The sequence below is a fragment of the Artemia sp. Qi Xiang Cuo genome, chromosome 13, assembly GCF_049724085.1.
Source record: "Artemia sp. Qi Xiang Cuo chromosome 13, ASM4972408v1, whole genome shotgun sequence".
NCBI classification, from domain to species: Eukaryota; Metazoa; Arthropoda; class Branchiopoda; order Anostraca; family Artemiidae; genus Artemia; species Artemia sp. Qi Xiang Cuo.
In genome coordinates, this window is record NC_142806.1 from 26408720 (window position 1) to 26431333 (window position 22614).

At 37.0% G+C, this 22614-nt stretch overlaps 1 long non-coding RNA gene and 1 pseudogene across 1 annotated transcript in view; both read left to right on the forward strand.

The window, feature by feature from the left end:
• The first annotated feature begins 245 nt into the window (after positions 1-245).
• The window catches only part of LOC148945125 (uncharacterized), a 210738-nt gene continuing 188369 nt past the window's right edge, over positions 246-22614 (forward strand). The window contains exon 1 of the long non-coding RNA XR_016142739.1: positions 246-423. This is a non-coding gene — a long non-coding RNA (uncharacterized LOC148945125). The remainder of the gene's footprint in view (positions 424-22614) is intronic.
• Positions 10609-12979, forward strand: LOC148945126 (uncharacterized; annotated as a pseudogene).

Sequence of the window (22614 nt, forward strand, 5' to 3'; positions counted from 1 at the left end):
TAAAGTTTTTCGCTCCAAGATTATAATTTCCAAGAAGCTGAATTTCCATACACCTACTCCGCTGCCCAGTGTAGGCTATCCATTAAACTCATTATTATTTCTCACTGTTCCAATAATTATGATCCCAAATACACCTTTCTTTTTTATGGAGACTTTTCATTGACGATTACTCACACATTTGACAACCTAGCAAATACTTAGCTGATAATTATATAAGCTAACAGCCGATTTTCTTATTACAGGCACAGTAAGGGGCGATTGTATCTAATGCCTTGAAGCTTCGTGTCGGGACCAAAAATTGATAGTATGCGACTAAGAAGGCGTAACGTTGAGTGACAGATTTGGGTACATAGTGTGTTTTGTCCTAATGGAGGAAGTCAACTTGTACTTTTAGATGTTAACCGCATTGTCATATTAGATAAGGTAAGAACAATTACTTTTGGTCACTTTTGATAGGATGATATTGATAAAGACGTAAGGGGGTATTTCCTTGATTTCCCTGTTAGTGAGTTAAGGTAAAAATTGGATATCATTGTTTGAAAAGAAGAGTTTTGTATAAATTTTCTAATGGGGGGGGGAATATCCAAATTTTGAACGTAACTATCTATTTTGGAATAATACTATTATGTTTTATGGGTACTTGTCTAAAATATAAAACACACTCGAGAACTTGTGTTGAGAATAACCGGTTTTTCACGTTGTCTATACCAGACAGTAACCTTCGGCTTGCTGAAAAACCACATTAGAGCTTTTTTTAATTAAATATTTAGTTGGTATTATGGTTAGGTTAGGTTAGGTTGAGCGCTCTGTGCGGCCTCCTTTCCATAATTCTTTGTGGTAGTTTTCATAATTTTGTTACTAAAGCATTGTAGTTTTATCACATGTGTTTTATTTCATTAGCTAATTCACCAAACTTCACTTCTCGAGTGTGTTTTATATAATAGACAAGTACCGTCTTATGTTTTGGTAGGTTTATCCATAATATACAGAATAATAAAATATCATTGGTAAATGGTGCAATTTTTACCTACCTGAATTCCCTGTTAGTGATGTAGTTCAAGAATAAGGTGTGGTAAGTGATAAAATTTACGTCTAAGGGATTATTTGTACTTATTTCGTCGGTCTTCGTTTTTGGAGTTTATTTCGCTTCCTTAATTCCATATTAGTGGGTTAGGATAAGACTAAGGTAAGGCAAGCTCTATAATAATATAATATAGAATATAATAAGTTATCTCTTAATACTTTTGATCAGATTCAGGCACGTCCACAGGATTTTTTCTGGGGGGGCAGTGATAAAAAAAAATTTGGTAATACACAGAACTTTAAGAAAATTTAATATTTTGGACAGGACCTTAGCCTAAAGGCCCTCTCCCTATGTACAACCCTGATTGGGTGACTTTGAAAAAATTAGGCAAAATTTGAAAAAAAAATTGTCTATATCCGTTATGAAGAATAGCTTTCACCATTCTTGTTTTGTTAAGAAAATATTCTTATTTTCTTTATTATGTAAATGAATCTTAAAACGAGTAAAAATTAATTTCAATATTCAAACCAAACTTAAAACGACAAAAATTACTAAAACAGAATTTTGGCTACTCCCCCTTCCCCCTCCCTTAACCATAAAGGTCTAAAGCCTTTTACCTCATTTGCACTTTACTGAAAATGATTTAACTGGAAATATTTTCCTTTATATTTACAACAGTGAACAATAAAATAACAATTAAGATGAAATAAAGTTTGGAATTCCTTCCAGAAACCACAGATCAAATATTCAGTTATTTTCATTAGTTATTTACAGTCATCTTTATTATTACAGCCATCTGTTTTTATTTGTCGTTGTTGCTTTGACAAACAAAAGCACACTGTTCAAGACAGATAGTTTTCAATAAAACTCAAATGGCGCCATAGCCTTTACTTTTTTACGGTTAGGGGAAAGGGATCAGTAGCCAACCTCCTGCTGGTAGAAATTTTGGCTCGTTTTAAGTTTGACTTCAATTTTCAATTTCATTTATACTAGTTTTAAGATTTATTTATTCGATTATATTAGTACCTGTTATCTCGGTTTGCTATGATTATTTATTTAATTTATATTTATTTTTGGTTTTATTTATTCTTTAATAGTAATTTCTGGTCGTTTTGAGTTTGAATTTTGGTCAAAGTTTAATATGGTTCTTAACTTTTCTTTGAAAAACTTCTTTTTTTGAAAGTTTTTTTTTGGTTAATTTAACAAAATCCAACTGTTTTGAATATAAGATAAGATAAGATAACGTGTATTTCAAGCCAAAATGTGGCCATGTACATAAATAACACACAAGATTAACAAATTACAGCACTCGTCACAATAATAAAGAAAAAAAATAAAAATAAAATAAAAACTACTCTCTTCTTTTTGCAAAATACTCATCAAGATGTCTTCCCACCAGAAAAATAAAGTTTGACGACGTACTTTTCAAGGCATCGGGAAGCAGCATTCCATCATTCCCAAATAAATTTTCCCTTACCCCCAAAAGACCTCGACAACGACTCAGACGATGCTCCAAATTCTCCTCCTCTTCTTGGCAAAGAGGGCAAGCAAACCTGCCGTCCTGGACACTTTTACTCCTCTCAAAAACTTTCAATTCTCGAACGAATCGGAAGGCAATTAGATCGTAGCTGCATCCAATATGTAAGGTATCTAGACGGTAAATTTAGCTTAAAGTAAAATTCCTGACCATAAATTATCTTAACCTCATTATAATATCTTAGAGTTTCCGAATTATTAATCTCCTCGCTCCATTTCTGTATCGTCTGGTCCTCCAGCACCCGCTTAATTTCTTTGTCCAACTGTAATTGTTGACTAGTTGGTCCAAGGCCCTCATTCCATGAGAAAGAAAAACCTGACTCATCCAATACCTCTTTAACTTTAAAAGGCCAATATCTTTTTCTATGTAGCTGAAGTAACTCATCATACGCAGCCTTCAGTAGCCTATCACTGGGTAATTGTAAAACCCTTAGGCAACATGTTATCATTTGGACCGTCCTATAACTTTTAAGAGACCAAAGTCCAAGGTCTCCTTTAAGAAACTGGGAATGGGTCATTTTATGCAACCCTTACAATCTCTTAAAATAACCTAGCTGAACGCTTTCTAACTGGGCAGCGTTCTCATGTCCCTAGATCTCTGTCCCGTAATGGAGAATCGGCATAATCTTAGATCAAAAACCCTCTTATGCAAAGACAAATTCTTTATTCCACTCATTTTATTCCTGAAAAGTGAAAATGTTGCAGTTCTTCCCCTATTTAATACTTCTTTAATATGAGAACTCCATCCACCATTACTTTGGAAGATATAACCAAGATACTTTATTTTTTCAACTACTTCTAATTGTTGTCCTCCAAATACAAATATATAATCTGTTTTTTCATTCCTTTTACTGAAAACAACCACTTTAGTTTTCATAACGTTCAGCTGTAACTTTTTCATTTGTAAGTATTCCTCAATTAAATCCAGTAACATCTGAAGCTCCCTTGCCGACTTCGCCACCAATGCAGTGTCATCCGCAAATAATAACACCGAAAAATTAATTTTTCTAAGACACAGCTTTGGTGCCCAGTTTTCTTCCAGAAACTCCACCATATCATTCAAAAACAAACCGACCAGTCTCGGGGACATGGCGCTGCCCTGCTTCACTCCTTTATTAAGGTCAAATAGCCTGGAAAATCCCGAACCTACAACCCTGACCATAGATTTAGTCCCAGAATACATACCAACAAATAAACGAATAAAACTTAAAGGTAGACCTACATCTCTTAAACACTTTTCAAGGAGAGCTCTATCTACATTGTCGAATGCCTTTCTTAAGTCTAGAAACGCAACATACAGCTTTTTCTACCTGATCCATACTTCTCTATCAGTGAACTTAACACAAATGCTCTATCCGACGTATATATGGCTCTGAACAAATATCAGGCATTCAATCCGCAATATATATTTTTGTGCCTTTTTTAATTTGTAGGGGATAGTTAGACTTGAAGTGAAGGTATCTACTATTTTGTGTAGGATTTCTGTAAACTATAAAGTAGAGCTACGTATAATCAACATATCTAGGAATGGTTTCTTATCTTCTTTTTCTGTTTCTATAATGAATTGATAGTTCCGATCATAATTGTTTAAATGGTCTAGAAAACCGAGGCGTCGTTAGGGGGGGGGGGCAGGGGGGTAATTCCCACCAATATTTTCGAGAAAAAATATTACATAGCTCATGTTCCTTGACTCTCCGGATGTAGAATACTTTTGCCCCCCCCCAAATAAAATGCTGGAGCTACGCCACTGCTAGAACACCTTTAAGTTCATCTTCACCATGATTATAAATTGATATGATATCGTCCGTGATACGTCCTCAAAACAAACGCTTAAGAAAATACGAATAAAGTGCCCAATTTTCAAAATGATCGACACAATGTTTTTAAATAGACATGATAGAGGAGTTTTCCTAGGAAGACCCTTTATTCGTTGGTAATAAGAATGTTGAAACCAAAATTGCATGGAATATTAATTACATACTCTAACCAAATACATTAGAGCATCCATGTCTAGCCCTATTTCTAATTCTTCAATTAAATGATAATTGTTTTCAACTTTATGCTGTAAAAAGTACTTTGATTCCGAAACATCAATTCTTATATATGTTACCGTTATTGTCTGAAATTCGTTCATGTCGACATTCACCATTGAATGTCCGAACACCTTGAATTTAGTCAGTGTTGCCAGTCAACTTTTTAAACTTAATGTAAGGTTTGATGATGACAGGTTAGGTTAAGTTAGATTAGGTTTGGTTCGGTTTCCAACCTATTTCTGATATTAATAACCTCATTTAACCTAACCTAACCTAAACTAACATAACCTAACCTAACTTTAACTTTACCATCATAGCTTGCATAAGACTGAAAAAGCTGACTCGCAAAGCTAATTGAATCCAAGCAGAGAAAAAGGAATTTCGAACAGACACCGGTGAATGTTGACATTAACCAAGTTTCGGACACGGTAACATATATATAGAAATGATGTCGGAGTTGCTTAATATTGAGTTTTCAGAAATATTTATGTTTTTCAATTTTTTTAAATGATCCACTGAATTTCTTATATTACTTTTTTGGGAGTGAAGCAGACTTAAATGCAGTGCAATACCATTTTCAACTTTGAAATAGGGGATTTTGTACAAGCTACAACAATCTTCAGCAACATTCTTCTTCCGAACCAACGCTGTGGAAAAAGCTGGTTGAAATACTCTCTTACTGTAGACACATAATATGGTGGTGCTCCATCATGGTGAAAGAAATTTCGTCAGAATTTTGAGTTTTGGCACTGCTACTTCACAAAGCATGTCCGGGTAGTTCTCCCCATTTATAGTTCCGTTAAAAAAAAGGCCTAACGAAACTTTCGCTTGAAGATGCTTACCAAACTCTAATGCCCTGGGTAGCAGAGGGGTCTTGGGCTACCTGTGCCTCCAGCTTGTTTTTTACACGGAGTTGGGACTAAACTATTTCATTCACTGAATCACGACTTACCTAGTTTTTCATACAATATCTGTTTTTTTCCCGATGTGTCGCACAGTAGTGAAGTTGTCAGCCTTTCTAAATTTTTCAAAACGATCCACTAGGGTTGCAGCGGTAGCTGCAACCTAGTAAAGAGCGAACCACAGCCCATAGTGACCAAAAGTTAAAAAAAGTGTTTTGAGAAAAAACTGCCTGGTGGAAAAATATTGCCATCTGACACTGACTCAGGAATGGTAATTATTATTTCGGTTCGTCTTGAAAGTAAAAGTTTATTGCGAATAGAAATTTATGGTGATTTCGACAAAAAGCCTCAAACCCCTCGAAAATGGCATCAGATAAAAATGAAAAGTGTACCATTGGAATCAGCAAGGTCGAACACATTATACAGGGAAATTAAAGTCCCCCTCCTTGAACAGCAAGGAAACTCACGTTTTTGCATCGGTAGTACTGATCCGTCTCCCTTTTTTTATTCTTTTTTTTCTTTTTTTTTTCAACAGGCCTTACGGGCTACCAGAACATCATAGAGAGATGCTTAATGGCTCATTCAAAAGATATTCCTAATATCTACGAGTATTTTATAAATTACGCCATTTGCGTAATTTATTGTTTTACCAAAGTTTTATTGTTTTAAAAAATAGAGTTTTGAGAAAGAGTCTAACTTTAGTGTAAAGAGCGAGGCATTGTGGAGGGGACAGCTCCTTTCATATACGGAATAATTTCTGTTCGTTTTAATTTTAATGTCGCTCGTTACTTTCAGTTAAAAAAAACTTGTTTTTCTTATTTAATAGTATGAAAGAACCACTAGATAGTTCCTAACTTACATTACGTTGTTTTTTTGTTACGGAAAAAAGTAAAGTCTTCATCAATATATGTGAAACAAGGCCATACATGGATTTTGTTCGGAAGGGGGGTATTTTTCAGGGGGGTACAAAAAAAAACTTTGCAAAAAAGCATCAGAAATTTGTTTTAATACGTTTTTGCCTTGTTTTTACGAATCAGGAAAACATTCATGGTGATGCAAATCCCTTAACCCCTCCTCCTTGGATACGGTCTTGTGTGAAAGGTTAAAACAACATAAAAATAGTAAAACTTTGTTTTTTTTTACATAAAAAAAGTAAGCTGTAGTAGTAAGCTATAACCGTAAGGTTTAGCAGAAAGTAAGCTGTGGTAGCTTCAGAAGCTATAGTAGCAAGTGGTAAGTAAGGAATGGTGCTTATTTATTTTATTGAAAAAATAAATTTAAGTAGCAATTAAGTAGTTTTGGCTTTTTTAGTAGTTTTAACTATAGTTTATCGGTGCGGATAAATTTTTATAGCATTTAAGGCAGGTTTGAATCGGAAGCTTCAATTGCAAATCTGATTTGATATGCTGTCATAGAACACGAGCAAGGGATTCTTTGGGGTCCCGGGACAATGTCTATCGTCCCGTATATCAGACAAAAGGTCAACTTTGTGGCATTAATGGCTTTTCTTTGTCTCATAATGGATTCTTGATGTAGCGATCAAAGCTCCGGTGACGTATTATGAATAAAACTGACTTCTGTTCATATATTGAACCTTTTGAAGCCGCAAGATGTCTGCAACAATAGTAAATATACCCTTTTGTTAAATGACATGCGAATCAGGTGGTATTCCAGATCAAAGGGTTTTAAGTCAGCTAAGTACATTTGTTTGAAAAGACCTTTATATTGTATGAACAATAGAGTACTCCACTGTAGATACAATTGGCTTTCAATTTTTCATCATTATGGTTATCTTCTCTTAATACAGTAGATAACAAAAAATAAATAAATCAATCAAAACTGCCTCAAAAGTTACGGGCTTGAGAAAATTTGCCTTATTTTTGAAAAAAGGGAAACACCCCCTAATCACCATATAACCTTAATGAAAATCACACCATTAGATTCAGCGTACCAGAGAACCCCACTATAGAAGTTTCAAGCTCCTGTCTGCAAAAATGTGGAATTTGTATTTTTTGTCAGAAAAAAGATCACGGATGCGTGTTTATTTTTTTTTTTTTCAGGGGGATCGTATTGACCCAATGGTGCTAGGATATCGCAGGAGGGCTCATTCGAACGGAATTTAAAAGCTCTAGTGCCCTTTTTAAGTGAACGAAAATGGAGGGCAACTAGGCCCCCTCCCACGCACTTTTTTTCCCAAAGTCACCCGATCAAAATTTCGAGACGGCCATTTTGTTCAACATGGTCGAAAAATATAATAACTGTGTCTTTGAGGATGACTTAGTCCCCCACAGTCCCCGGGGGAAGGTCTAAAAGTTAGGAACTTTGTCCAATGTTTACATATAGTATTGGTTATTGGGAAGTATACAGAAGTTTTCAGAGGGAACTTTCTCTGGTATTTGGAGGAGGGGAGGGAGTCGGGTGTTCCGTGGGAGGATCTTTCCATGGAGGAAGTTTTCATGGGGGAAGGGAAATTGCTATGAAGCAATTTCCGAGCATTATTTAAAAAACGATCAGAAATTAAATAAAAAAACAACAATTTCTTTCAACTGAGAGTAAGGAGCAACATCAGAACTTAAAACGAACAGAGATTATTACGTATATGATTGGGTTTGCCCCTAGTCATTAACTCGCTCTTTACGCTAAAGTTTTTTTGTGCTTCGATCAGAGCTATTTATTCTAATTACCGGCTTTTGTAATTAAGGGATCATTCCTATAGAATCGGAACAAAATTTGAATATCAGCGTAAAAAGTGAGATAATGACCAGGGGATTAACTCCCTAATTTACGTAACACAAATATACGAATGAAAAAGTCTGTTGCATAGGTTAATTAGTAAGTAAGTTAGAACAAAATTTCGAGAAAGCCATTTAGTCAAAAAAAAAAAATTAATAATCAAATTTCGTTTTATTTATTCATGTACGATGAGCCAAAATCAAAGCTGCAGTAATTAAAAAACAACCAGAAGTTAAAAAAAACAAGTCTTTTTTTAACTGAAAGTAAGGAGCAACATTGAAACTTAAAACGAACAGAAATGATTCCGTATATGAAATGGGCTGTCCCCTCCTCAATGCTTCGCTCTTTACGCTATAGTTTTTCATTGTTTTGAAAAAAATAGAGTTTTGAAAAAAGAGTCAAACTTTAGCGTAAAGAGCGAGGCGTTGAGGAGGGGACAACCCCTTTCGTATATGGAATAAGTTCTGTTGGTTTTAAGTTTTAATGTCGCACCTTACTTTCAGTTAAATAAAACTTGTTTTTTTTTATATTTAATTAGCTATAAAGGACAAGGGCTGTTAAGGCGACCCTTCCGTTACTCATGTTTATGGCATCAGATCGTCTTTGCCAGAAGGCAGATATCACATTTCTAACTATCAGTGCCGAACTTAAAGTATGCTGATTATTATATATTTTTATTGTAGTTACTATTATTATTGTGGGGGTTAAACTAAAAAGGGCCGAGGCTCAGGCCTTCACACCCCATTAACGAAAAAAATCTAAATATTGGCTGGGGTAACCCTAACGGAATATGATTCCCCCGCGTTTATCGTATACTTTGCCAGCTGTCAGACCCTTTCTTTCCAAAAGATATCCTCCAGCTTGGCGTGTAAAAGGTGGAAAAACTCAAGTCGGGGTCTGCCCTTGCTGGACAATCTTCGATGAGATGCCTCCAAGTTCCTGTAGTTGGCTTGCAAATTTGGTACACAGGCATTCTCCCAATTCTGATAAGTTCAAGGCAGTATCCACGGGTGTTAGGGGTTTGACCCCCCCCCCCCCACCCAGAAATGTTTGTCTGACTCGTAAAAACGTAACAAAACTGAATATAAATAAATTTTGTTACGGTTTTTAAAGTTTTTTTTGTAAGCCTCCCCCCGAAAAAAACATCCTGGATACGACCCTGGGTAAGGTGCATCCCAAAATTTCCAATTTCATTTTATGGCTTCAGTTTAACTTCATGTCTCTAACCTTCAAATTTCATAGTTGTAGTATATCTTTAGTCAGTGTGGGGTTGAACTTCAGGAGTTCCTCCTTAGTTTCATTGCAACCACCTTTCCATTCTAATTTTGCTCCATCTCATGACTGCCATTTCTCAGTAGCCCTGAGAAATGGGTATGAAAGGTTATTGTCCATTTTCATTCAGAGAGGTTGTAGTCTTGGCCCGTTGTTATGTAACTATTCAACATATGTGGAAACTCATAAAAAACTGAATATCCCTATCTTTGGGCTTTTCCTAAGTTTTCCTGACTTGAAATACTATCAGTCAATAATCTTTATATCCCCTTTTCTACCCCTCTGGCAAATTATTGGCATTACACTTTTTAAGATCAAGAGGTCTATGGGATTCCTCTATTCGTACTTATGACATAAATCGCCCTTGTCGTGTGATTTATGTCGATATATTTTTTTACCGATATGATTCAATTCTCGTGAAACAATCGAACGCCTTATAGTCAGGGAGCTACACGAGAAAAATGTTGATATTTAAGGTTTTGGGTGATCAGCAAGCAGTAGAAGGTTTCAGAAAGCATTCTGATATAAACCACCATGCTGAATACGAAAATTTACGTTATATAGTCGACAAGTGGGTGCAACATCCCCATTTCTTTGAATTCCCTAAAAATCAATCTCCACCGACAAAAATTCCCTTAAAATGAATAAAAAATTCATTTTTTGATCCAAAATTGCTTAGCTATAGCTCAAATCAAAGATTATTCAATAATGCTCAATATTCTTTTTTCAAAATTGTTTTATCTTTTGCCGTTCAGTTTTAATCCCTAAAAATCGACGAAAAAGATAACATAATTTATAGTGTTTTTGGAATAATCTTGATCCATCTTGGAAATTTGCTTACATAATGTACATTTTTTATTAATGGATTCTGTAGGAAATTTACTTTTCTACAAAATGAGTGATCTGGAAATTCTCTAAGCCTTTTCGTCTTTGAACTATTAGCGAAGAAGCGGAGTGACCCAATTTTTAGCTCGGATAAGCATAGGCATCTATCGAACACGAATGCGCCTGTCCCGGCGGTAGATCTCCGTGATATTTAAACATTTGCCTCTCATTTACTTGGACTATCTGTCTTGGCTTTTCTCTGTCTACAATTATCCATGTCTTGATGCAACCTATGCAACATATTGCAAAATACTTGATAACTTCAATTCCTCTGTACTGGGAAGCTTTCAAAGATTTTTGCACCGAATCCGACGACTTATCGTGCATTACTATTTTCGAAGAAATTGGGGACTTACTACAGAACTTGAAAATCTCAAGAGAGGATACTCCCATTGATTAGATCCTTTAGTGTCTTAAGGAAAAACTTGCCACATTATCCCCGTGGTTGGAAATGTTTGAGAATTCCCGTGCATGCTCAAAAACCCACAAGTTTTGGAATCAGTACAAAGAAATGATACTAATTTTGTGGCAGTTTTTGCATAGTGAAAGATCTGGTGACTGGGATGGCCACCTTGCAGGAGTGGGCCAAATACTTCCTTATTTAGTTGCATGTGGTCACTATAAATACGGGACTTGCTTGATTGAGTACCTGGCAGAGATGCAGAACTTACACCCAGGGGTACATCAAAGCATTCTGCAATGGACTGTTTAATGTGAAGAGGCGAAATGCCAAATTCAATTGCATATCCCCTGATCATGCGATAGAATCCATTATTAATTTGGATTCAAAAACGGAGGGTGGAGTGACAGGGATTACCATGAATGAGTTAGCACTTGTGAAGTGGACTTTAACTCTTCCTTTTTGTGCCTCAGTCTCAGCTACATTCAGTGAGATGCTTCATATTGTGCCTCAAAGTGAGTTTGACACCGCTCACCACGAAGACAACCCTTCCTTCATCCTGCGGCAGCAAATAGCTGTTGATAAAGTGAAGTCTGTTCTGTATTCCAGGCTCAATCCTTTTCGATGCAGTGATAACGATTTGCTCAATATTCATACTCTTGAGACAGTCGATAGTGAGATTGCTGACAATCTTCTCGATGTGCGAGCTATTGGAAGCAGAGCATTTGAGCGCTACTTGGATGGGGATAAATCTGCTTTTAGCAAAATGAAGGTCATGAATAATGAGCAGGCGAACTAGAAAAAGAAAATCCGGACTTTGAGTGCCGTAAATAGTCTCATCAATGTTGAACTTCAAACTGTCAAAAGGGTATTGGTGATTGTTGACATTGCTGGCGACACAGGACTTCACAATCTGAGGAATTTTCTTTCTCATGAGCTTCTCTCATATGCACCTTCTATATTTGAGAGAAGTGCAATTTCTGGGAAGGTTGTACTTCGGCCAGGAACCAAATCAGCTCTTCTGGAGTATTTGAAAGCAAAAAGTAGTTTGAATGAGTGGCCCGTTAACGTCCAAATTAGCACTCAGTTGACTAATTTAAGGATAGTAGACTTGACGCCATGCCTCAGAAGGCACCCACCAACTGACTTGGAAACCATTGAGAACCACGGAAAATGAACATTTTCTACTTTTGTGTCTTTTAACGGTGACATTAAAGAACTGCATGTCCTTGCAGATAGATATGATGGAATATTTGGATATTGTGACAAAGAAGGCAATATGATCTGCTTTAAGGACTGTGGTGGTTGCCACGAGCAGCGAGGATCTCCATAAAAAATTGCAGTATCTCTAGGTAAACACTCAAAGCTAGATGATTGGAACTCGACACTATAAAATTCCAAGACAAAGACATAACTGATTGAACTTTTATTTCACGAATTCGAAAACTTAGTCCATGTGCTTCAAGCAGGTTTAACTGTCTACCTCTCTGGAGACTTTCAAGACCGGATGAGAGTAGTGATGCTCAGCAGAAATGGAAGTATTGATACAGGCTTTGAACAGCGTTAGAGTTGTACCCATGAAGAGGCGGATACTAATGTTGTGTTGCACACGTTGGACTGTTTGAAGAGGGGTATCGATATTGTGTATGTCGATGCCAATGACCCAGATATTGTTGTCCTTTTGCTGTATCATTATAAGCTATTCCTTGGATACCACTCAAATTGTGAAAAGCGGAAAGTTTTTGTGCGATTCCGTGAATATTCAGTGCCTATACACCAACTTTGCAGGAATTTGCCAAACCATCTAGTTTTATCAATCTGCCTTCTTCATACGCTTTCGGGCTGTGATACAGTCGGTTTTATGTTCTCTAAAGGAAAAAGAGTGGTGGCTAAGGCTATCGAGAAATGGGGACTGCAGGAACAGATTGCTTTGCTTGTGAAAGAGATAGAGAGGTCAAAGATCGATCCTTCTGTGCAAGAAAGTTTTCTTTGTATTTGCAAAAAATTCATCAGTGCCGCATACGGTAAAGATCCACAGCTCTTTACCTCTCTTGATGACTTGCGAGTGCATTTATACCCTCGAAAGCGGGAGCTTAAATTTTCACCAGCCACAGAAAAAAAAGTTCTATCGTTTGGTTGGATTCGTTTTCTCCTATCTCTTTTAAACATTACACGATCTTTGAAGAAAAATTAATGGAAGTACTGTTAACCAGCCACAGAAAAAAAAAGTTCTGTCGATTGGTTGGATTCCTTCCCTCCTATCTCCTATCTCTTTCAAACATTACACGATTTTTGAAGAAAAAGTAATGGAAATACTGTTAACCAGCCACAGAAAAAAAGTTCTATCGATTGGTTGGATTCCTTTTCTCCTGTCTCCTTCAAACATTACGCGATTTTTGAAGAAAAAGTAATGAAGGTACTGTTCACCAGCTACAGAGAAAAAAGTTCTATGGATTGGTTGGATACCTTCTCTCCTATCTCCTATCACTTTCAAACATTACACGATTTATGAAGAAAAAGTAATGGACGTACTGGTAACCAGCCACAGAAAAAAAGTTCAATGGATTGGTTGGATTCCTTTTCTCCTATCTCCTTCAAACATTACGCAATTTTTGAAGAAAAAGTAATGGAAGTACTGTTAACCAGCCACAGAAAAAAACTTCTATCGATTGGTTGGATTCCTTTTCTCCTATCTCCTTCAAACATTACGCGATTTTTGAAGAAAAAGTAATGGAGGTACAGTTCACCAACCTCATAAAAAAAGTTCTATCTATTGGTAGGATTCCTTCTCTCCTATCTCCTTCAAACATTACGCGATTTTCGAAGAAAAAGTAATAGAAGTACTGTTCAAAGGTTACAGAAAAAATAGTTCTATGGATTGGCTGGATTCCTTCTCTCCTATCTCCTTCAAACATTACGCGATTTTTAAAAAAATAGTAATGGAGGTACTGTTCACCAACCTCCGAAAAAAATTCTATGGATTGGTTGGATTCCTTCTCTCCTATCTCCTATCTCTTTCAAACATTACATGATTTTTGAAGAAAAAGTAATGGAAGTACTGTTTACCAGCTACAGGAAAAAAAAGTTCCATCGATTGGTTGGATTCCTTCTCTCCTATCTCCCATCTCTTTCAAACATTACACGATTTTTGAAGAAAAAGTAATGGAAGTACTGTTCACCAGCTACAGAAAAAAAAGTTCTATGGATTGGTTGGATAGCTTCTCTCCTATATCCTATCTCCTTCAAACAATATGCGATTTTTGAAAAACAAAGTAATGGAAGTACTGTTCACCAGCTACAGAAAAAACAGTTCTATGGATTGGTTGGATTCCTTCTCTCCTATCTCCTTCAAACATTACGCGATTTTTGAAGAAAAAGTAATGGAGGTACTTTTCACCAACCTCAGAAAAAAAAGTTCTATCTATTGGTTGGATTCCTTCTCTCCTATCTTCTTCAAGTATTACGCGATTTTCGAACAAAAAGTAATGGAAGTACTGTTTACCAGCTACAGAAAAAACAGTTCTATGGATTGGTTGGATTCCTTCTCTCCTATCTCCTTCAAACATTACACGATTTTTGAAGAAAAAGTAATGGAGGTACTGTTCACCAACCTCAGAAAAAAAAGTTCTATCTCTTGGTTGGATTCCTTCTCTCCTATCTCCTTCAAGTATTACGCGATTTTCGAAGAAAAAGTAATGGAAGTACTGTTCACCAGCTACAGAAAAAACAGTTCTATGGATTGGTTGGATTCCTTCTCTCCTATCTCCTTCAAACAATATGCGATTTTTGAAGAAAAAAGTAGTGGAAGTACTGTTCACCAGCCACAAATAAAAGCTCTATGGATTGGTTGGATTCCTTCTCTCCTATCTCCTTCAAACATTACGCGATTTTTGAAGAAAAAGTAATGGAAGTAATGTTCACCAACCTCAGAAAAAAAAAGTTCTATCTATTGGTTGGATTCCTTCTCTCCTATCTCCTTCAAGTATTACGCGATTTTCGAAGAAAAAGTAATGGAAGTACTGTTCACCAGCTACAGAAAAAACAGTTCTATGGATTGGTTGGATTCCTTCTCTCCTATCTCCTTCAAACAATATGCGATTTTTGAAGAAAAAAGTATTGGAAGTAATTTTCACCAGCCACAAAAAAAAGTTCTATGGATTGGTTGAATTCCTTCTCTCCTATCTCCTATCTCTTTCAAACATTACACGATTTTCGAAGAAAAAGTAATGGAAGTAGTGTTCACCAACCTCAGAAAAAAAAAGTTCTATCTATTGGTTGGATTCCTTCTCTCCTATCTCCTTCAATTATTACACGATTTTCGAAGAAAAAGTAATGGAAGTACTGTTCACCAGCTACAGAAAAAAAAGTTCTATGGATTGGTTGGATTCCTTCTCTCCTATCTCCTTCAAACAATATGCGATTTTTGAAGAAAAAAGTAGTGGAAGTACTGTTCACCAGCCACAAAAAAAGTTCTATGGATTGGTTGAATTCCTTCTCTCCTATCTCCTATCTCTTTCAAACATTACACGATTTTCGAAGAAAAAGTAATGGAAGTAGTGTTCACCAACCTCAGAAAAAAAAAGTTCTATCTATTGGTTGGATTCCTTCTCTCCTATCTCCTTCAAGTATTACGCGATTTTCGAAGAAAAAGTAATGGATGTACTGTTCACCAGCTACAGAAAAAACAGTTCTATGGATTGGTTGGATTCCTTCTCTCCAATCTCCTTCAAACATTACGCGATTTTTGAAGAAAAAGTAATGGAGGTACTGTTCACCAACCTCAGAAAAAAAAGTTCTATCTATTGGCTGGATTCCTTTTCTCCTATCTCCTTCAAGTATTACGCGATTTTCGAAGAAAAAGTAATAGAAGTACTGTTCACCAGCTACAGAAAAAAAAGTTCTATAGATTGGTTGGATTCCTTCTCTCCTATCTCCTTCAAAAAATAAGCGATTTTTGAAGAAAAAAGTAGTGGAAGTAATGTTCACCAGCCACAAAAAAAAGTTCTATGGATTGGTTGGCTTCCTTCTCTCCTATATCCTATCTCTTTCAAACATTACACGATTTTCGAAGAAAAAGTAATGGAAGTACTGTTCACCAGCTACAGAAAAAACAGTGCTATGGATTGGTTGGATTCCTTCTCTCCTATCTCCTATCTCTTTCAAACATTACACGATTTTCGAAGAAAAAGTAATGGAAGTACTGTTCACCAGCTACAGAAAAAACAGTTCTATGGATTGGTTGGATTCCTTCTCTCCTATCTCCCATCTCTTTCAAACATTACACGATTTTTGAAGAAAAAGTAATGGAAGTTATGTTAACCAGCCACAGAAAAAAAAAAATTCTATGGATTGGTTGGATTCCTTCTCTCCTATCTCCCATCTCTGTCAAACATTAGATGATTTTTGAAGAAAAAGTAATGGAAGTACTGTTAACCAGCCACAGAAAAAAAAGTTCTGTCGATTGGTTGGACTCCTTTTCTCCTATCTCCTATCTCTTTCAAACATTACACGATTCTTGAAGAAAAAGTAATGGAAGTAGGGCTACTGTTCACCAGCCACAGACAAAAAAAATTTAAGTTCTATCGATTGGTTGGATTCCTTTGCTCCTATCTGCTATCTTTTTCAAACATTATGCGATTTTTGAAGAAAAATAAATGGAAGTACTGTTCACCAGCCACAGAAAAAGTAAGTTATATCGATTGGTTGGATTCCTTCTCTCCTGTCTCCTTCAAACATTACGCGATTTTTGAAGAAAGAGTAATGGAAGTACTGTTCACCAGCCACAGAAAAAATAAGTTCTATCGATAGGCTGGATTGTTTCTCTCCTATCTCCTTCAGTTCTCGAGATACCTGTAAGTTTATTTTTATTAATGTGTTGTTTCCTCTTTTCTTGTTTCCATAAAATAGTTTGAAAATTGGGGCTATACACATGAAAATATCTTTTTGTCGTACTTCTAGATGCCCAAATTGGCTTTCCTTTTACATTGGCTTAAACTAACGATACTTTAGGGGCTGGGGTGCATTTGTATTTTTCAACGTCTAGGATGGGGGTAAAATTGTCATTTTGTTAATTAAAATACCAAAAAAGGTATTTTCAATGAAAATGCCACAGAAAATGTACGACTATTTCTCAAAAATCGAGGAGGACAAAAATACAGAAAGCGCAGACCTCCTTTCCCCCCTCCACCTTTTCACACTATTTTGATTAAACAAACAGCTGTTTTCTAATAAATGTAAAAGAAAATATCTCTACAGCTAGGCTATTACTACAGCTGCTGAGTCGGCCAGGCGTTAAGCTGCCTATGACCAAACCCAATGGCGAGCAACCCTCATTCATCCTGCTTTATTCAACGTTAATATGACCATCGTAGACGCAATTCTGAAAGATTTTAAGTCAATTTTCAAACCAGACTAATTTGTGGCAATATTTTATCTCGTTACAGGCTATTTAATATATCTTTTAAAACCAAAATGTAGGACAAATTTTTTGGTTCAAAATTCTTGGAATTGTTCTTTTGCAGATTTACGATCGGACTTAGATTTGATTTTTCCAACGAAGTGCATTAAGCAGGAAACGCCTAAAGTACATCAGTGGTATCAATCCTAAAAGAATTAAATAAAAAAAAACAAGTTTTCTTTCAACTGAAAGTAAGGAGCAACATTCAACTTAAGACCAACAGCAATTATTAAGTATTTGAGAGGGGTTGCTCCTCCTCAAAACCCCGCTCTTTACGCTAAAGTTTGTTGCTACTTAAAAAAAGATTCTTATTGTTCTAATTAAACGAACAGTGTTTCGGGAGTCGCTCTTAAGGAATTGGGACATAATTCAAACTTTTGCGTAAAGAGTGGGGTGTTGAGGAGGAGTAACCCCCCTCATATACCTAATACTTTCTGTTCGTTTTAAGTTTTAATGTTACTCCTTACTTTCAGTTGAAAAAAAAACTATTCTTTTTATTTAATTGTTGATCGTTTTTCAAGTAATTCCGGCGAATCTGGCTACACCTTCACGAATAAATCCCTCCTTCCCACGCATTTAAACTCTAGATAATTCAATCCCGGTGAAAATTTACCCCGGACAATTACCATTAACATCTCCACGCGTAAAATTGAGTCGGCAATGAGAACGCAAGGAATAAGAAGAATTTCGTATAGGAATTTTGGCAAATTCCCCAAGTGTAAAATTTCACCTGAAGAATTCACCCATGGAAAATTATCTCCATGGAAAATCCCACCAGCAGAAAATTCACCCCCCCCCTGAAAAAAGTATGCATACTTCCCAGTGACAAATTCCATACGTAAACAATGTCAACAATGGGCAAATTTTGTAACTTAAAAACCTTTCCCCATGGGCGGTGGGGAGGGTGGGGTCACGATATCTCCAAAGGCATAGTTATTTGAGATTTCAACTATCCTAAACAAAATTGCTGCCTCAAAATTTTGATCGGATCATTTTGAGAAAGATAGGACGTGGGAGGCGGCTTAGTTGCCCTCCAATTTTTTGGTCACTTAAAAAGGGGACTAGAACCTTTAATTTCCGTTCGAATGGGCCCTCTCATGGTATTCTAGGAGCATTGGGTCGATATGATAATCCCTGGGAAAAACAAAAAAACGAAAAAAAACAACAACAAATAAACACACATCCGTGATCTTTCTTTTGGCAAAAATACAAAATTCCATATTTTTTCAGATAGGAGCTTGAAACCTCTACAGTAGGGTTCTCTGATATGCTAATATGATGCTTTGATGTTCATTAAGATTCTAATAATTTTAGGGGGTATCAGACAAATTTTCTTAAGCTCGTAACCTATGATGGGTAAGACTGAACATAATGAAACTTACAGAACTAAAATCAGGATAAAAGATTGATTCTTTTGATATATATATATATATATATATATATATATATATATATATATATATATATATATATATATATATATATATATATATATATATATATATATATATATATATATATATATATATATATATATATATATATATATATATATATATATATATATATATATATATATATATATATATATATATATATATATATATATATATATATATATATATATATATATATATACTGGTATTAAAACTCAGTTTTTTAGAGTTTCGGTTGCTATTGAGTCGGATCGCTCTTTACTTACAGCTCGTTACCACGAACTGTTTGATAAAAAAAAAAAATCAGATGTTAGGTAAGGCCCACAAGTAGGATATCTCTTTGGGGGTTGGAGCGAGGGATTTGAAAAATTTTAAATCAAAAGAACTATATTACATAATATCGGAAAATTCGAAGATCTTTGGAACGCACGAGGCTGGGATGGGGGTAAATGAGTGCAAAGGAATATACATAGAGTTGTAGGTTACTATTTTTACAAAAAGCTTTTAAACATGGTTTGGATTATATGCTAAATTGGTCGGAAAAAACAGATGATCGGTGTTCAATATATTAATAACAAGACAATATGATGAACTTAAAGAATTATTTGGACACATAATATATTCTCGATGATTGTTGTCCGAGATTGCCAATGCCAAGTCCTTTCAAGAATTCAAAAAAAAAAGATACTTGTAAGTGAATTACGATTATTCTATATGTTTAATTTCTTAGAGCCTTCGCCTGGCTTATCTTAGCCCCAAGTACGGGAAAACAGTTTCTAAGAGCGGAGTCTAAGGTCGCAGTGCTTTTTCTGCAATCTTCATTCTAAAGGAATAAAAAAAAAGAAACAAAAATCAAATGTCAGGAAAGGCCCACAGGTAGGATAAGAACTATATTGCAGACTATCGATTAAAGATTTTCGGAGCGTACGAGGTTGGAGGAGCGAGGACAAAGGAGTACATAGCGTGATTCATAAAATTGAACTATATTTACGTAAAGCTCTTAAACATGATTTGGGTAACAAACCAAATTGGTCAGAAAGACATAGATGTTCAATATATTAATAACAAGACAATATGATTGACTTCAAGAATTATTTCGAGCACAAAGCATATTGCTGATGACTGTTGTCCGGAATTACCATCACCAAGTGCTTTCAATAATTAAATATAATTTTTTTTTCTTAACTGAAAGTAAGGAGCGACATTAAAACTTAAAACGAACAGAAATTATTCCGTATATGAAAGGGGCTGTCCCCTCCTCAACGCCTCGGTCTTTAAGCTAAATTTTTTATTGTTTTAACAAATAAAGTTGTGTGACAGAGTCAAACTTTAGCGTAAAGAGCAAGTCGTTGAGGAGGGGACAGCCCCTTTCATATACGGAATAATTTCTGATCGTTTTAAGTTTTAATGTCGCTCCTTACTTTCAGTTAAAAAAAAACTTGTTTTTTTTTATTTAATTTCTGAATTTTTTGAGTTAATGCAGCTTTGATTTTGGCTCACCGTATATGAATAATTAGAATGAAATTTGCATATTAATTTTACTTGTTTTGGCTAAATGGCTTTCTCGAAATTTTGTTCTGACGTAACTTACGAATTAACTTACGCAACGAACTTCTATATTTGAGTAGAAGGGCCTTATTGAGTCCGAACGGGGCTCCTTATATGGGCATAGAATACTGACGGGGCTCCAAATAAGGGCATAGAGTCATTAGGGAGAACACGTGGTTAATGGGGTCAATGACCTCTTTTTCCAATGTGTCAACAACAACAACATCGACCTTGACATTCGCTGAGAGCGTGCACTTACAACAACAACAACATCGACCTTGGAACAACTGTGCTGTCGACCTAAATTTACCTATCGTGAATCAATAATTCCCCTTAGAAACAACAAATTAATTCCCCTTTCTTGACAGATCAATCAACCAATGACATCATTTGTCAGACTTTAAAAATTTTCGCATAGAAACGATTCTCCAGGAATAGATCCAAGTCATTAATGTCTTTGCCTCGGAAACAACTCTTTTGGTCGAACTCCAAAGGATATTAATAGCCAAAGACCATGGAAACAATTCTCCAAGAAACATCTTAGCGATGAATTGTTTTAGCGCGGGAATCAGGTTTCTTATTAATTTGAAATGCATTAGCGCAGAGATGCCAAAAACATAAGGAACACGCTGAATTACGTTTAGGGATTATTTGGGCGAAACTGTTTTAGACAGGTTATGGAACTATTTCGGCAAAACAGTTAGAGACATTTTAAAAGATGATTTTTGAAGAGATTTTAGAAGAGAATTTAATGGTGAAACTCTGTGGTCGATATAATACACAAGTTTCATTTGAACAGTGTTGTGAGGTCCTCTAACCCAACCCAAAGGGTTCCAATCCTCCTACCCCAACCCCGAAGGAAGCCCCCGGTCCTCAAAGGCCCCCCAAGCTCCCAAAGGGCCACCGGCGCCCCCCAAAGGCCCACCCAGACCCCCAAAGGCCATCCCCGGGCCCTCCCAAGGCCCAGCGCGCACCCAAAGGACCAACGGGGTCCCAAAGGCCCACCACCGGTCCCCAAATGTCCCCCAGGCCCCAAACTGGCCCCCCCGCCCCCCAAAGGCCCACCCAGTGCCCCAAAGGCCCTCCCTGTGCCCCAAAGGCCCTCCCCCGGCCCCCAAAGGTCCCCCCGACCAGAGAAGCGCCGCCGGGATGTGCCGTGGGCCAGAAAAGCGCCGCAGGATGTGCCGCAGGGATGCGCCGCGGGTCAGGAAAGCGCAGCAGGGGATGCGCCGCAGGGAGGCACCGCAGGAAAGCGCCGCAGGATGCGCCGCAGGGATGCGCCACAAAAAAAAGTAAACTAAAAAGTAAAAATTTCGAAATGTTATCCCCCGACCCCCCTACCCCAACCTCGAAAGAACCCCTCCCCCCAACCAAACCCCAAAGGCCCCCCCCAGGTCCCAAAAGGCCCCCCAAAGGGCCCCCCGGACCCCAAATGCCCTCCCCCAGTCCTCAAAGACCTCCGGGACCGAGAAGCGCCGCGGGCCAGGAAAGCGCCGCAGGATGTGCCGCAGGGATGCGCCGCGGGAAAGCGCCACAGGATGCGCCGCAGGGATGCGCCGCAAAAAGTAAACTAAAAAGTAAAAATTTCGAAATGTTATCCCCCAAACGCCCTCCTCAGACCCCCAAAGGCCCTCCCCGGCTCCACAAAGGTCACCCGGGATGCCAAACGGCCAACTCGCCCCAAACGGTCCCCCCGGCCCCCAAAGGTCCACCCCCGGTCCCCATACATGCACACAAAAACTAACACACACACAAAAAATTACACACACAAACGAAAACTAACACACACACACAAAAAATTACACACACACACGCAAACTAACACACACACGCCAAAACTTACACACACACACACACACAAAAATAAACACACACACACACACACACAAACTTACACAAGAACAAGAAAACCTACATGAACACAAAAAATTAAATGCACACAAAAAATTAAACGCACACACACACACAAAACTTACACACACACACACACACACAAAACATACACACACACACACACGACAACTCACACACACACACGACAAAACTAACACACACACAAAAACTTACACACACACACACATACACAAAAACATACACATGAACACAAAAAAAACTCACACACCCACACACAAAAACTTACACACACACACACACACACACACAAAACTAAAACACACACACACCAAAACACACACACACACACCAAAAATTAAACACACACAAAAAAAAAAACACACACACAAACACACAAACTTACACAGGCACACGAAAACTTACATTCACACAAAAACTTACATGCACACAAAAACTTACACACACACACACACACACAAAACTTACACACTCAAACACACAAAAACTCACACACACACTCCAAAACTTACACAC